The sequence below is a fragment of the Phasianus colchicus genome, chromosome 4 (genome assembly GCF_987193195.1).
Source record: "Phasianus colchicus chromosome 4, bPhaCol1.hap1.1, whole genome shotgun sequence".
NCBI classification, from domain to species: domain Eukaryota; kingdom Metazoa; phylum Chordata; class Aves; order Galliformes; family Phasianidae; genus Phasianus; species Phasianus colchicus.
In genome coordinates, this window is record NC_143439.1 from 15,591,931 (window position 1) to 15,609,157 (window position 17,227).

The following is a 17,227-nucleotide window of genomic DNA, read 5'->3' on the forward strand; positions in this document are numbered from 1 at the left end:
CCAGGCTGCCCTCACAGCCCAGAAAGCCAACAGTATACAGGGCTGTACCATAAGTGTGGCCAGCAGGTCAAGGGAGGTGATCCTGCCCTTCTACTCTGTGCTGGTGAGATCTCACCTGGAGTTCTGCATCCACATGTGGCATCCTCAGTACAGGAGGGACATGGGCATGTTGCAATGTGTCTAGAGAAGAGCCACAAAAGTGATCCAAGGGATGGAACATCCCTCCTATGAGGACAGGCTGAGAGCTGTGGCTCTTCAGCCTGGAGAAGAGAAGGCTTCAAGGTGACCTGATAGCAGCCTTTTGATACCTAAAGGGCAGCTACAGAAAAGAAGGGGACAGACTCTTTAGCAGGGTCTGTGGTGACAGAATAAGGGGAAATGGTTTCAAGCTCAAAGAGAGTATGTTTAGATCAGATACAAGGAAAAAGTCTTTTACAGTGAAAGTGGTGAGGCACTGCAACAGGTTGCTTAGTGATGTGGCTGATGCCCCGTCCCTGGAGACTTTCAAGGTGAGGCTGAATAAGGTCCCAGACAACATGATCTAGGTGAGGTATGCCCACTCACTGCAGGGGAGTTGGACTAGATGGCCTTCAGAGGTCCCTTCCAACTCTAAGGATTCTATGATTCTAAAATAAGCTACTCATACCTGATTTTAACACAACTCACACGATTCTTAAACACACAACAGGAGCAGGCACAGGAGACTGTAGTTGTTTAGCTCTCCTTGAAAACCAGTTCAGCCTGAACTTGCATTGAAAGCAAAACAATCAATTCATCATTGAAATTGAAGGTGCTGAGGGAATTCCCTGTGTTTTCGAAAAAAAATTTAAGTGCAGCCACTTGGCAGAGCAGGTTAGCCGTTGGTGTAACAGTCTGTATTGCCTCTCTCAGATGACACCAAGTGCTCTGAAAGGCAGAAAAAATTTCCCTGTTACAGAGGAACTTTTTAAGCTTTTGTCATTTTGATGATCCATTCCCCAAGGATAATGTTGTATTACACTATTAAAAAAAGTGTTGTATTCCTTAATTTCTCCTCTGGATTTTTAACTGTTTTAATTAATATTCAAATCTTCATTACCACCCATTGCTTCAAAGTTGGTAGCCTTCTGTCTCCTCCCTTGTAAGAGCAACCGCACACTTCTACTGTATAAACCCTTTGTGTTAAAGCTTTCAGAAGACCACCTTTTCTAACAGCTACTCCTCTTGCTCAGTACTTCCTCAACTGGTTTCTAAGTTGCATCCAAAAGGATACAGAACAGCATACCCCCTCAAAAGTAAACTGGAAGTTCAAAGGCAATTATTACCTTAGAAACCCTAGTGGGGCAAGATATAATTCACAGGGAGAACTCTCCCTTCCTTACTGTAAGCAAAGATATGCATGGTGAAAGAACTACTCCCATTAGCAAATCAGCACCTACATTGGCTGCTGGGTTGTCTCCCTTGACTCCATCTACAGATGGGGAATCAGGTTCCTGCTGACAAATGCCTATGCACAGCACTGGAACTCTTAATAGTTTTGGGCTCTGAAATAATAGCAGGCAAGTTCTGCCCAGTGCCTGGATCTAGAAGTACAAGAGCTGTCTTTATGAAACAGCCAATAAATGTAGTACAAGAGGTGTTCAGAAAACCACCCATTCACACTGAAACATGAATAAGAGGGGGAAGAATACAGATGTTCTCAAACTCTCCCTTGGTTTATACACCTGTTTCTGCTTCATCCCAGATCTTCTACCTCAAAACGTATGATAGACTCTAAATGAAAGAAATGCAAGAAGAACCAGGCAGCAGTCTGAGCTAACATGCTGCTTGCTAGCTGAAGACTCCAGGTCTAAAAATAGCAATCCTCTGAGAAGTTGTTAGAGCAGCAAAATGTGGCATATGGACATAAAATAATCTGTGGATAAAAGAAAAAAATGGTGAGAATCTATCACAAACAGATGGTTAAATAAAGCCATCTCATCCCAACTTGGAATAGCAAATATTGCCATCATCACCAGTGACAACAGAACTAACTGCTCCACGTGGGGTGTCCCCGTGTTCCCTTAGACAAGCCTGGCTCCCAGGCAGGAGAAAAAGCTAGGGAAGTTGTCCTTCACAATCTCCGAGTATTCTTCTACCCATTTTACATCTCTTCACGGTACATCTCTCCAGAACAATGATGTTTCTTATTGTTTTGCACTTTGTAGAGTGCAAGTCAGGTTCAGTTGGTCTCCAATGAAGTTACTGCAACATTAATGCACGAAATACCAGACGGATTAAGGCCCACAGCTTCACTTTCATAACACATGTACAGGTCCATTCAAAGACCTTAGCAAAACAGTCCTGGCCTGTACTGAAACTACATCCTAATGACAGCAATCAGTCCTGAAACTTCAACTACAGTACTTTGACTCCAGCCCAGAAAAAAAAAATAATGAAAAAAAACAAATGTGTCTTCAAATTAGGATTTCTCTGGAATTTCAGAGACTTAGCCTTCACAACTAGCAGCCTGAAGAGAAATAACATGCACATCCTATAGCTAAACAAAGGTTCCTCAGCTGTTGGCAGATCTAAATTTCACATGAATCTGGCAGACAGAAGGAATCTGACGAGCAGACATGAGGCGAACACCTATGTCAGGAACTCATCAGCATCATTCTTCACTTTCTTCTTTTAAGTTTATTCCCTCAGGAATAAGTTTGATGCATGCACCTTTTCTATGCGGAAACTCTATCCAGCACTCTTAGATTTCCAGATGCTCCAAGAAATTCACTCCCTTTCTGTACAGACCTATCTTTACGTAGGAAACTGAAGTTTTAAGGAGTACATCTGCAGCTGATAAAAGAAAATCTCAGCTGCAGTTACAAGATGGGCTCTTCTGTGCTCATTAACAGAAGGAAGAGAGGATTTCTAGACAAGAGCAGCAGGCAAAAAAGCTGCTTCAACAACTAAACACAGTCCCTCTAGGTATGGATCCTTTATATCCAGCCAAAGAGAGGCAAAAATAAAGGTAACTTACTGTAATAGGTAGACAGGCTTGCTTTTAAGCAACCTCTCTTCCCAGAGTAATTCAAAACACAAGTCATTCCTGAGAACACACTCCACCCATGCAATGCAGCATTTCTTTGAAGCACACTTCATTATCTGCAAAGAACTAAGTTCTACCACTCATGTGCTCATTAGCAGTGGCAAAACACTGCTCTGCCTCATCCCAAATCAGATGTAGTTCAGAACCATGCCACAGAACACAAGTTATATTCATTACAGAGGTTGGTTCTAAGACTTCATCCAAGTCAGTCAGCAAGTCCTGCAAAAAAAAAAAAAAAAAAATCACAAAAATACCAGAAAGTGTTTCTACTATACCTGTGGAAGATAGCTTGCCTTGTTCAGCTAAGAACCTTCTACACCAAAACTGCCTAGCTGTGAAGACTCCAGCTTCTCCATTTTCTGGGACTATAAACACCTGATCAGTGTCAGCTGGGGAACACCGCATCACTAAGAAAACTGAGAATTCTTTCTCAAGGAGAACAGCCTATGACAGGCCAGACCCTTTTTCCACCAGCACAGCAAAGATGTAATTAGATGATGCTTCTCTTAAAACCAAAATACTGCAGGGTCAGGCTACCTGAAACAAAGGAGAAGGCACACAGTGAAAGCAGAACTAGAATTTATAGTTCATTACAAGGAGATATGAAAGCATATTTATATGAAGACAAAAGAAGACAAGCACCCAAGGAAGTATTACTGTAATGGTCACCGGAAATTTTTTCCCTTGGAAAAAAGTGTGGCTCCCCAAGGAGTAGGCCAAGGTACTGACACAAACACTTCACTTCTAGTACAGTAACAGACAGTACTTGTTCTGGTGTAACAGCAACCCAACATGGCACAGCGCTCTTGTGATTGAGAAAACATGCTGGACAAAGCACTTGCCTTTACAAAGAAGGATAAGCAGCATTAACAATGCACACACTAAAGCATATGAACACGCATCAGGTAAAAGGAGGAAGCTACACAGATTATTTGAGTAACTCCAGATAAATTGAGTGAGAAAGAATTCAGACACAGCTGTGTCAGTGCAAAGCAAACTTTTTTACAACTCTGATTTTATGCCTCATAGTTACATTTTGAAGTCTCAGAAGATACAACGCTATTTTCAGAGCCTTACACCTGGATGTATTTAGTTATCCTTTGCTACTTTTATCCTGTAAATATCCCCTTTCTCTATACGCTTTCCATCTATTCTGGAATGCTAGCAATCTCTTCAAGCATCAGGACAAGGGATTTGTCTTATTCCCCAATTCTCTTGGAAGAAAATTAGAGGAACATCTACATATGATCTGAATGGGAAAATTAAATTTCTATTAAGTTCAATAATGACTTACTGTGGAGATATTTGTATCATTTTAAAAGAAAAGGAGATTATTAAAATTTTGTCCAAGATTTAGAGAAGTACTAAGTGCTGAATATCCACCTGTTTTTCTGGCACTGATGCCACAGGCAGGAACCACTATAGAGACCAACCTATGCTCAAACTTAACTGAAACTTACAATAACCGTTTTTTCCTCCATACTTCGTCTATTCAATATCAATATTAAATCCTTGCCTTGCTCAATGCATACACTGTAGCCAAAACTTTGAAAGCAGTTTCTAAGAGCACAAACTTACTTTGTGTCTCTCCAGTATCTGCACGTGTTCAGTAAGGAACAGAAAAATTTGGAAATTCATTACCAAACATGCCATTTAAGCTCAGCAATCAAATTACAAACATTGTTTCTACAAGAGATGAAATGTACTGCCTGCCAACACTTATACTCAAAGTAAATAAGCAGCAGTTTAGATTTCCTAATGTACCAGGCTCTGATTTTTGGGTGCTGAGCACTCAGACTGAACACAGAGCATGTGCTCAAACCACCACCCTTCATTTTAGAAGGGACTGGAAGGGTCTGGCTTAAATCATAGTTCGTGCAGTCCACAGCATCTGAGCTGGAGGCCCGCTTTCTTCTCTGCTTTCTCTTTGCTGAAGGAAAGGCAAAGCATGTTTAGGAGGAAGGAGTGAAGAGCACACAAGGAGATAAGAGGACATTTGCAGAAACCACTTAGAAACATGTTACCCCAATATTTTCTAAAAAAAAAAAAAGCAAAAAAAAACAACCACACCCTGCAATGTGAATAAAGCAGCTGTAAGTTACTATCTACAAAGAGCCACAAAATGACAGTATGGCTTGAATAGGCGTTGCAGAAGGGAAGGAGCTGCAGCAGCTGGTTTGGATTCTGAAATACGTTCAAAGAAAAACCCACATGTTTAGACCCACAATTTTGCAAAGAACATCAAGAGAGCCTTAGTGTAGAAACAAGGCCCAGACAAGAACCACACCCCTATTCACAAAGGAGCAAGGAGTGAACATAAGCCTTAATTCAAATGACCTTGTTTTCCTTGTGCAGTCTTGGCAAGAAAGGGACCCCCAGCTTCCCATGATACTGGATTAAGAAGCACATTCTGTTGGGTGTATTTCTCTCAGCAAGGCCCATTGGGCCTGCATGCAGCTACAAGCATTCTGAGCACTTGTGATTGTTATGAAATTGAGTGATTCAGCCAAGCTACAAGAGATGGAACATGTTTTATTTGTTCACAGAAACTTCATAAGTTGCAGGAGAAAAAAAGGCACAACAGAAAATAATTCAGAAAGATGCATCCCTACAAACTTCTACTTAAAAACATCAGCCCTACTGGATTTCAGCAGGTATTACTGCCCTGCTTTCTATCTCCATGCATACCTCTGACCGTTCTGCCTCCCTCCCAGACACATAGATCTGCACTTAGGAGACTCTTCCCCACCTGTCAGGTGATGCAGTTGAATCAACCGTATCATTGTTCATCTCCCACCAGCTTTTTGGTCCTTATCTTGCCATTGCCATGGTAAGCAGCAACATAACCTGAAATTTAAGGTCAAAACATGACCTATACATACACACACCACAAGCCATCTGGAAGATTCCTTTCTCAAGAAGCTGTCTGGCTTGGATTTGCACTTCCTCTGTGACCTAAAGCCAAGTCCAAGTTGCAATCCAGACTCCAAAATGCACTTTTGAAATGTCTAGGGGCAAGAACCATCCCCAAAAACCCTGAAGCCAAGATTTCTCTTCACATACCAATTAGTTCCTTATAGGTTATCAGCATCACTTGCTTGTATCAGCCTCACTCCACTTGCTTCACTCCACAGTGTGGAAAAGTCCAGGTCTCTGACACGAACCTTCACTGCTTTGCTAAGAACCCTCAACATCACATCAAGGGAATCAATTTTTTTTTCCATCTTTCAGAAAACTTCCAGTCTATCCTGCATAAACTACAATGGTAACATAAGTTACATATTTATCAAGATGAAGCAAACTTCTTAACCGTTTACAACACCGCTGAAAATTGAATGTCACTCTGCATGTCTTAAATTACTCACAGTGAAGAAATTAGCCTCACACTACAGTTATGTAAACTGTTAATCTAACATCAAGACTGAAAAAATAGATATCAAGTGAATCCTGGAAAGAGACGCAAAGTACAGGCTGTCAAGGCCACACATGCTGAAGTGTTGCAGGAAAGATTAAAATTAGCATATGTACATCATGATTTAGGCCAATCTAAGAAGGAGGCAATCAATTCTGTGAAAACCTGGGCTGAAACAGATGTTCAGCAGGAAAGCTTGTATGCTGGAAGCACTTATGAGGACACAGACTACGGAGCACCAAAAAGGCAGAAGAGATGCCAGCATACAACCGCTGCCTATTCTGTGTCAACAGGAGTCAAGCTTCCATCACTGGAATCTACCAGAGAAATCAGACTTCAGTGTAAATTGACAGTTCTGAGCATCAAGCAGGACTCCTCAAGAAATAAGAACGAAGTGCAATACTGACAATAGTATTTACAGGCACATCCCAGCAGAACAACAGTGGGTTTTGATGTGTTTTTATTTTCAAACCATAATAAGTATTCAGAGGCAACAAAACTTCTATCAGGAAACGCACAAAGCCCACTGCTGAATTTACATTTTAGTCACCTTCTACCATCTGCTTCTGTAGTAGACCACATACTCTAGGAAGCCACAGACCACATGTTGAAAACTGCTGCTCTACATGAAACCAAACATACAGAGAAACTAATCAAGAGAAGAAAGTCTTTTATTTCTACATCTTGACAGCCAGGGCAAAAATTCAGGATACGCAAGCCTCTGTATGTAGAAGCAATCTTGCTACAATTATGACACCAAATGGCAGACAGTGCAAAAGAGAACACAGTCTTTAACCACAATGCAGCCTAAATCCTACTGCCATCAGGAGACCCTGAAATAGCCGAAAGAGACAACTAAAAGTAGTGAGAAAGGCTAGCAGATACCGTCACTGACAGAAAGCAGCGGTGGGGACACTCTGCAACAAGACAGTTCTCAAACTTATTGACCACACTTTTGTTCAGTTGAATGAGCCAGCAGCTTTCCCTGATACAACGCTTTCTTTCTCATGGATGTAGTTACAGGCAGCTTTCAGTCAGAGACTGAGACACACACCTTGCACACATGAAGTCACAAGCCAACTCAGCCTAAACTTAGAAGAACTTTGCCCTGGAAAAGACTGAAGCTTTTCACTTGTATCAACTGAACAACATACCTAATTTTAAGTCAGCTATCCTGGGACTTGTGCTACACGAAAGCAAAAGCAGCTTCACGACAGTTCTAGTTCGGAAGACTAGCTAACATCCAACTCTAACTGTAGAGTATGTGGATTCAAATGCAGCTCATCTTAGCTTCAACTTAGTTGCCACGTCAGAAACATCAGCTAGCTTTCCCACCAATAATTACAACAAACTTTCTCTACTGGTAAGTACCCACGTATTAGCTGCTTTTTGATCTGAAACGCCACCACAAATTAGAAATTCTTCCCCTCTAAATTGAAAGCACTCTTGAAGGCACCAAATACACAGTTCACTTTAAACTGGATCACCAACAAGATGGGGGGTGGGGTGGGGAAATAAGACAAAAACAGAGCTGAGGAAAGCAAAGACTTAACCAGAAAAAAAAAAAAGAGGCATAATTCAAAGGAAACTGCCCCATGTGACAGAAATAACGCCGTAAACGTGCTCTGAACAACAAGAGCCAAATCACATTAGAGCCCTATTGTTTGGAAGTAAGCCTGCTCTTGAAACAAGCTCTACAAGATTAAATGCAAAAGAACGTCCTAAAAAAGCTCACTCACAGCATTGAGGTAACCAAAGCAGAGCATGCCAGAGACTTTCCAAAACACTACTGCACTTTCTGGGTTACTACGTGCAGGTTCCAGCCTCTCCAGGGCAAAAGTGTCTGTAAATGGGTCTGGAAGACAGCACTGTCTGCTTCTTTATATTTCTAACTGTAGCAAAATCAATAATGACGACACCCACTGTAATTGTGTTGAAACAGTACAGCCAAGTGCACACATACTCAAGATAAAATCACCATGGCTTCTTCCTCTTCACAGATAATAATGGAAATCCAGTCACTTACCTTTGGCTAGACACTGAGCTTAAAGACATGTGGAACTTGAGAATCAAATCAGACCCCAGTGATGTGCAAGTTAGTTTCATTATTAAAATGTTGTACAATACTTCCCCAAAATCTCAGTGTGAAATACTGGAATCCTCTACAAGGTAGGTTATTTTCCTTCCCTACTGACTACACTATCATCGACTTCAACTTTTTCTAATAGTAAGTCTACTTATTCCAGACACAGAGGGTGGAAAATGCACCAGAGTCGCCAAGAGCTGTAGCAAGAAAAGAAATTAAAGAGGCCTGTACCAACATGAAAGCTTTTCTCAAGCTACTTGTACTGATTCAAATGACAAGCATTTCTTCATGAGTGGGACAATTTTTGTCACAAACTACTTCAATGGTGGCACAGACTCAGGTGACAGGACTTGCAGTCAACAATTGGTTCCAGTTCTTCAAATTCACAGGGCTTTTATTGAGAGATAGAAGAAAGGTGAAAACAGAGTTGACAGGAAAGAGCAGGGAAGTCTTACTGAGGAGAGATGCTTGCAGTGGCCCTCCTGGCAGGCTTGATGCTCAGCTGATAGGATACAATTCCACCAGCATGAAAACCACTGCCACCAGCTTTACAACTCCATAACATTTTATATAAATAGTTCCATAACTCATTCATCCTCTTTTCCAGATTTAACTGATCACTTTAGAATCGCATACTAGTAAAGACAACAAAACAGCACCACCAGCCACTCTGCAAGCTGCAGAAGCACAAAATGACATGAAATACCAAAGCCATTTTAAGAAAGATGCTAGACTGCTGCAGGATGGCTGACACACACAGCTTGGATCGGAGCAAAAGAGAAGGAGCAAAAGAGAAGGAGCAAAAGAGAAGGAGCAAAAGAGAAGGAGCAAAAGAGAAGGAGCAAAAGAGAAGGAGCAAAAGAGAAGGAGCAAAAGAGAAGGAGCAAAAGAGAAGGAGCAAAAGAGAAGGAGCAAAAGAGAAGGAGCAAAAGAGAAGGAGCAAAAGAGAAGGAGCAAAAGAGAAGGAGCAAAAGAGAAGGAGCAAAAGAGAAGGAGCAAAAGAGAAGGAGCAAAAGAGAAGGAGCAAAAGAGAAGGAGCAAAAGAGAAGGAGCAAAAGAGAAGGAGCAAAAGAGAAGGAGCAAAAGAGAAGGAGCAAAAGAGAAGGAGCAAAAGAGAAGGAGCAAAAGAGAAGGAGCAAAAGAGAAGGAGCAAAAGAGAAGGAGCAAAAGAGAAGGAGCAAAAGAGAAGGAGCAAAAGAGAAGGAGCAAAAGAGAAGGAGCAAAAGAGAAGGAGCAAAAGAGAAGGAGCAAAAGAGAAGGAGCAAAAGAGAAGGAGCAAAAGAGAAGGAGCAAAAGAGAAGGAGCAAAAGAGAAGGAGCAAAAGAGAAGGAGCAAAAGAGAAGGAGCAAAAGAGAAGGAGCAAAAGAGAAGGAGCAAAAGAGAAGGAGCAAAAGAGAAGGAGCAAAAGAGAAGGAGCAAAAGAGAAGGAGCAAAAGAGAAGGAGCAAAAGAGAAGGAGCAAAAGAGAAGGAGCAAAAGAGAAGGAGCAAAAGAGAAGGAGCAAAAGAGAAGGAGCAAAAGAGAAGGAGCAAAAGAGAAAACCATATAGATTAAAGTGATTCAAGTACTCCTGGAATGGAAAAGACATTGAATAGCCCGCCTGTTTCAATTGACTATGTAGCTACAGAGTAGCAACAGAGTCCTAGACTCTGAGGACCAGTTAGAGGAGGAACAGTTCACAAAATACTTAGGTTCATCTGCCAGCAAGTCAGATCATATTGTTGCACTAAATAAGTGAAAAATACTTTGTATCAAGGATGGGAGTTAAGAATCAAATAAAGATGACTTCACCAAAATAGCAGAGGATTACAATAGTGATACAGAAGCCTTCAGAAAAATGCCTTAAAAAGCTGCCACTGTAGGGAAGAAGTGAAATGGAATTTGCCAGATCCTTATTCTTAACTTCACTTAGCAATTTTGTGTATCTTTTGCTGTCAATGTTTAATAGGTATATAAATATCTTTAGCAATGGACAGTGAAGTTTTCTTTGACCAGGAGTCTGAAGCTGTAGACTTTCTAGTACTTCCCAGACAAAAAGATTATAATCAGAAGAAATGGACAAGAATCTTAGAAAAAAATTTAAGTCTTACTACCAGATGAGCCTATTTTCATCGTCCCAAGCATACAAAATATGGAGAGAGTAAGAAAATCACAGTTCTACAACAACTGGAAAAGTCTCTTACATACCCTTAGATCTCTAACCAAGAGAAACTCACATTTTCCTTGGGCACACCTCACCTGCTGACCTGTGCTAACCAAGAAAAACAATCACCTCTGTGGAAGAGGTGCTTTCAGTAACATCTGCCTCCCCCTTATTTCCTGCACAAGGCACATTATGGCATCCCCTACAGCTCCGGCACTCCTGGCACACGCGACAATCCTTAGAATTGCTGGCAAACAATCTATTCCAGCTTCTTCTACCTGGCAGATATGGCAAAAGGCACATCTGGAATCAAGGGAAAAAAGTTAAAATCATATTTGGACAAGTGTACACAACTAAAAAAAAAAATCAGGGCTACTGACTCTTTATAATACTTAAAGAGATGTTAAGATGTGCTCAAAACACACTTTTTCATGCACTTCACATCTATAACTAACCAGTTTCTTGGTGAAGTTAGTTCCTGAGCATTTCAGAGTGAAGCATTATTTTCCCTTTTCTAATGCCGTGAAGTTTTCCTTTCATTCCTTCAACATTACATAAGTGCTTTTCATTTCCTGAACAAATCTCACAGAAAGCTGGGATATTTGTGGAATAGCTTATTAATTCGTTCATAAATCTAAATATTTGGCTCATTTAAGCATGAGAAAACTTCAGGATCCCATCACTGCATTTTCTCAGAACTCGCCTTACACTGTTCTGTGAACTGGAAGATAAGTGACCCATTCTTTAGGCTGTTTTCTGTCCCTTGTCTCTACATCAGTTTCTGAGCTAGTAACCACCACTTTGATAACAAATGCAACCTAAAATCTCTCTATTTCACTACATTTCAGTTTGCTATGATTTGAGTCAATATTCTCATTTTTTATATATTTCTCTTAGAATTTTTTAATAGCAAACTGATGAAAGAAAAGGGCAGGCAACGTGTTCCACAATACACACTGCTGTGTATCTTGCCAATAGCTTTCTACGTTCTTTCCAAAATTAATTCAAAATCTCTTCCCTGAGCACAAGAGGCTTCACTTTCTCACACACAAAAAAGTTCCCTGTAAGAAGTGTGCTTCAAAGCTGTTACTTTTATTTTCAAGCTAATCTAACTGAAAAGCAGTGGTTTTCTTATGTACAGGCTCCACATTAAAAGCACACACAGGAAAGACTGTTTTATGTGCCAGAGTAAAACCTCTCTTTTCCAAATCCATAAAGCTTAAAGCTTCCCATTGTGAAGGATGTCAGTACCAATGTGTTCACTGTAAACGTTAATGAAAACATGAGTTGTAGGATACAGAAAGGCAAAAATCCCAAATACAGAAAGCCATGTTCTGAGAGAAGGATGACATTGTCTGAACTGGATGAGTTAAAACCTAACAGCCCTAGCAGGTACTGCATAACTGCTATACTAAAAGGTCAAAACCACTAACAATGCAACCTTTGAAACTAGAAGACCCTTTATTCCAACACTGATTGATTAGCATTGGTTTCTGGCACACGTAACACTACTTAAGTTATGATCACCATGGCCAGCACTGCTACAGCTATCTTTTCCAGTATAGGTTCACAGAGAAAAATGCATGCTGTGAGTTAAGGACTATAAAAAAATTAAAAAAAAAAAATCACACCTTCAGGACTGAACACTACATATATACATAGTCCCAGATATAGTGAAAGCAGCAGTCTGTAGCAGAAATGGCAGTATAGGAGATGCAGTATCTTACCTTTCACCGTTTGCATCTCAGCAAACTATGAAACACAAACCAGTGACCAAAGCTGGGGCTGGGCTGAGTAATGCAAAAGCCACTGAAGACACCTGCATTAGTGCATGTGGTCAGGAGCCCTTTCTGTATTTAATTAGATGCCAGTGGCCTTCTGCACAGGCCCTGTTAAGTCATCCCACCACATACAACAAAACAATAAGAGCATTCCCTCAAAATCTGAGCAATGTTACAAACAGATGATTAACATCGATATCGGAGGCAGGCTTTTGGCTTTGGAAATCCAGACTCAGTTTCTCACCCTGGAGAGAAAGAGAACAGGATTATTCAGTTGAAGAACTGACAACTATTTATAGCTTTAATTTTTTTAAAAAAGCTTTTCTCAGAAATACCAAGCCAGAAGCCAATTGCTGCCTCAACCCTTTCCAGTAGAAACAGTTCCCAGGAGTCTTCGCACACTGTTCCAAGGTTGCTGGAGTGCATATTGTTCCACATCATCTTGCCAGTAATTCACAGGACCACTTTCAGTCACACGGTGGAGAGGAAAAAGGAAAAAGTTCCTTTCTTCTCTCCTCAGGATTTCACTTCCCTAACATTTCTATCAGTCCTCTGCTATTCTTTTATTTATGAATAGCAGGGTGACGCCCACACCCAAATAGCTGGTTTATGTCTAGCTGTTATCAAGTCAATGTGAAGACTACAACTACTCACCTAAAAAGAAGGAACACTTCATCCCAGGTACACACCTGTAAATGAAAGTTCTCTCTATCTACTTGCTAACAAAGATGAAAACCTTTTTCTACTGTTTCCCCACACACACACCTTATCTTCTTGCCTAGCTGACAGAGGTCACTAGTATAAAGGAGCTTACTTGGATGCTCAAGTTTTTCCATGCAGTCCAGTTGTTCCTACTACTTTCCTACCACCTCCTCTGTAAGGCCTTCGCTTAAGCTGGGAGCAGGCCATTAACTAAGCTGGCTGAATGGCTAGATACCTTCTGTGGTTCTGCAGAAAACCTCAGAGTTTAACGTAAGTCAAAGATCTGTGCCACGTTTAATGCTGCTTGCACAATGTACAATGCTAATGATGTACAATGCTCTTATGAACATTCATCTCATTGGCTTTCACGGCTTGGCATGGAACCAAGTTAGCATATTACAATCTAGCTTAAATACATAAACCCATTGATGATGAACCAGAAAATAGAATCCAAACAACTGTTTTAAAACCAAGAAACTGAGCTATTGACTGAAAAAAGAAAAAAAAAAAAAAAGAAGAAGAAAATAGAAGTTGTTGCTTTCAGTATAAGGAATACAGAAAGGTAAAACCAATAATTTTCCAGAACTGCCCATTCATTTCTTCCATAGGTTCTAGTAAAAGAAAGGAACTATGTGGCCTGAGCTGTCTTTGTCCATCTATGAAGGTGATGCAAAACAGTCCACAATCCTCTTTTTCAGCCCATGTAGTTAGAATGCAGTTTGAAGTGACTGCACTGCTGGCCCTTCAAAGCAAAGGCTCAAAATAAGTACTCCTGAAAAAAAGCAAGAACAAACTGCAAAACTTCATTATTGATTTTTTTCCTCATACCCATCAGTCACTAGAAAATTCACAGCAGACATCCATATGAAGAATAACACAATTAAGAATTCCAAGCAAGTACCTGGTTGTTGTGTCTATTTCCTAATGAATCCCTCAGCAATTACTACATACAGCTGTAGCCTAAATGAGTACAGAGTGAACCAGTACGAGTGGAAACCTGCTCCTAAGGCCCTAACTTTTTATGCTTCTTTTGCAGCTGAGATACAACACAGCAAATAAGATTTATTCAGCTTGATGAAGAGGCTCGTGGTATTTCTTGAAGCAGATGCTGACAACTGTCAATGAGTTCTTTAAACTCTCCAGAGGCTGTGGAAATGTGCAGGGTATGGTATTTTTTTTTTTTTATCTCAGTCTTTATTCTTGAGCCTAAATGCAATCAAGATGCAATGAAAGGGTCCCACTCAATTGCATGAATAAGCAAAACCACTGCAGTTCAGGCAGGCCCTCCAGCAGCATGGCATTCTGCCAAAGCCCTCTCTTCAGACGAAGACATGACTTCAGACATGACTCGTTATTAGTAATATTATAACAGTGCCGAGAGGCCCTCACAGAGGCTGCATTCACACAACCAGTCTAAAACGCACACAAGATAGTCTCCATTAACATCTACACCCTGATAAAGGAAAAGCTAACTTACCACATGTGCAACACGTGCATTGCCATCTATTCAGTGGTCCTTAAACTGTTTCATTTGTGCTCCACAAGTCTAACTGAACAGCAACATGTAGCTCTGTGCTGCTTCCTGTTCAACAGCCCTCTGTCTCATGTACCTCTACCTGTAACATTCTCAGGGTGGAGCGTTTCTCCACTTCCCTTCATTTCTTTGCATGATATTCCCCTCTGACCACTCTGCCAGTAGAGACAGTTCTACTTTCTTCAAGAGAAAGTGACAGACCATGTCATGAGGGTAATAACACAAGTGCCCAGATGACAATGCACAGGGCATGCAGAGGGAAATACACCAAGCCAAGCTCTGCTACACTGCCTAGGCAAACACTGGTATCACACATCAAGAGGAACAAATATCTTTTGGTGACTGCTGGTAAGCAAAAATCATGCAATTCAGTAAGATACCACAGCATGTCCTCCAGCCCCAAAGATCCCAAGAAACACAGCAAGACAATGTCAGCCCCCCCCATCCTTCCCCAGAAACCCCTTCTGTCAGAGCAATGCCCAAAACATACAGATAAAATCACAGATGCCATCTAATTCGTTGACAGTAGTTTTAGAAAATGCGCTATATAATACAGCATCATTTTACTGCATCGCTTCATTTTATAGTTTTTAAGGCAAAATAAATTTGAAATAGCTTCAGTTGCAGCAAATAAGCTTTACAATAGTGGCAAAGGGGTTCCAGACCTAAGTTGTGCGTTCACACTGCGACAGGATTTGTAACTCCCAAAAACAGATGTCAGAAAATGCTAATATCTGGTGTGATGCTGATTGAATAAAGCTGAGCTTCAACAGGTCTTAAAACTACCTTTGAATGAATTTATCAATTTGGGAAAATTATAAATGCTTCAAGTGTTAATAGTCTAAGATTAAGAATAGGTCACCGTAGCTCTATAACTCTACCCCTTGTGATTCCTTATCCCATCTTATATGAAAAGCCTCCTGACAAACCATTGAAACAGATCTCCAAAGTGAAGCCAACACTATTTGGAATCCAAACAACCAAAATTTCAGAGATGTGAAAAGCCAAACTAGATTTAGAATGATTTTCTAAATGAAAAAGATCTCCTGTATCTGCAGTACAGTATTGTCTGCCTTAAAATATGCTTTCCCTTTTAAGAGATGCCTCAAAGATCCAAGCAAATTGATTTAAATGCAATGAATCATAAGAATTGTATCCATCCTACAGAAAAGGAAGAAGAAGAATTAACCTTCCCTGAACGGCAACATCTTAAATGGCTTGAAAAGAAACAAACTAGTGGTAGTATTTTCTAATTCCCCAGACACTAATTAGAAGTCACAAACAGCAGCGTCCCATGCAAATTCCATTTTCAGTGCTGCTGCAAATGGCCAATGTTGCAGTGACTCTTTCAGCTGAACTGATTATAATAGCAATTTAACATTGTAGAGTGATAAACTTCCCATAAAAGGCAGCATTTAGTAGACAAGAAAATAAACAACATGATAGGAATCAACACTTTTCTAATTTTTTTTTAATTAAAGTACTGTTACAAAAAGAATACACCAATAATGCATTGCACATTTGAAAACAATTCTGCTTAAGTTAAACATTACCATAAAAGTCATCAGCTTACAAGGAAAGTGATTCACGACGGAAATCATTTCTAACTCAGTTTAGTAAAGTTTGTGTAACAATTGCCTGCCCAGGGAAAGAAATCCACTCATTTACAGACTTAATTGGGTAATATTAGAGGAGCAAACCAAAGCAATTACCAGAATGATACATCATTAATCTAGGGTACACTAGCTAATAAAAAACACAGACATACATATAATTGGTATTGATGAAATAACACAGGGTTGGAAGCACCAAACAAACCATTCAGTGACAAATATTCATATTATATCAACAAAGAAAATAAAGAGCAACAGGATAATTTTAGCAACTACACATGAAAGAAATACTGCTTCTGCTTCATATTCTAATTTCAGAGATAGGGAAAGAGGATTGTCTTACCTCAGACACACCCTGAAGAGAGACATCAACACCACATCTACATCCTTTCTTAGTTCTCTTGATAGCGACCTAAGAAGAAATACAAAATAAGTAATTATCTTCCCTGCAAACAGCATGTGCTCAGGGGGCAGCACACTGCCTAGTAAAGCATGCTGAAAATAAGCTCAAAAGAAAAAAAATCACCACCACCACCTCAAAAAGAAAATCCTTTCAAAATAAAAGAGCAAAGAACTTGATATTTGAAACTGCCAGTAAGGTTTATTGCATTTTGAAGGAGTAGAGAATCAATAATTATATAGACATAACAGTGATGTGATCTTACTATTTGCAGTATAATAATAAAATATTTGTCTACAGAGTAAGGACAGCAAATTCATCTGCACAGAACACAGCCATGAAAGACCTGAAAAGATTCCTACCCCTGTTGTAAGCACACATGGGCTCAGATGATACAACCTTGCTAACTTGCTTTTTCCTCCAGAAGGACAGTGCTTTCTAAAGCTACACTCAAACGTTAAATGCTTTGGTCAAGAGTTCATCCACTGAC

The 17,227-nt window shown here is 40.2% G+C and overlaps 1 protein-coding gene across 31 annotated transcripts in view; it reads right to left on the reverse strand.

Moving 5' to 3' along the window:
* CSGALNACT1 (chondroitin sulfate N-acetylgalactosaminyltransferase 1) overlaps positions 1-17,227 on the reverse strand; it is a 60,885-nt gene that overhangs the window by 37,826 nt on the left and 5,832 nt on the right. For 22 of the 31 annotated variants that reach the window (XM_090138725.1, XM_090138720.1, XM_090138702.1 and 19 more), the window contains one exon: positions 16,681-16,749. The gene's annotated coding sequence lies outside the window, so the exon portion shown is untranslated. Of the gene's footprint in view, positions 1-1,703; positions 1,895-3,342; positions 3,605-5,816; positions 5,915-16,680; positions 16,750-17,136; positions 17,156-17,227 lie in introns of those variants that run through there. The other 9 variants (XM_090138723.1, XM_090138722.1, XM_090138708.1 and 6 more) reach the window with 6 other exon arrangements.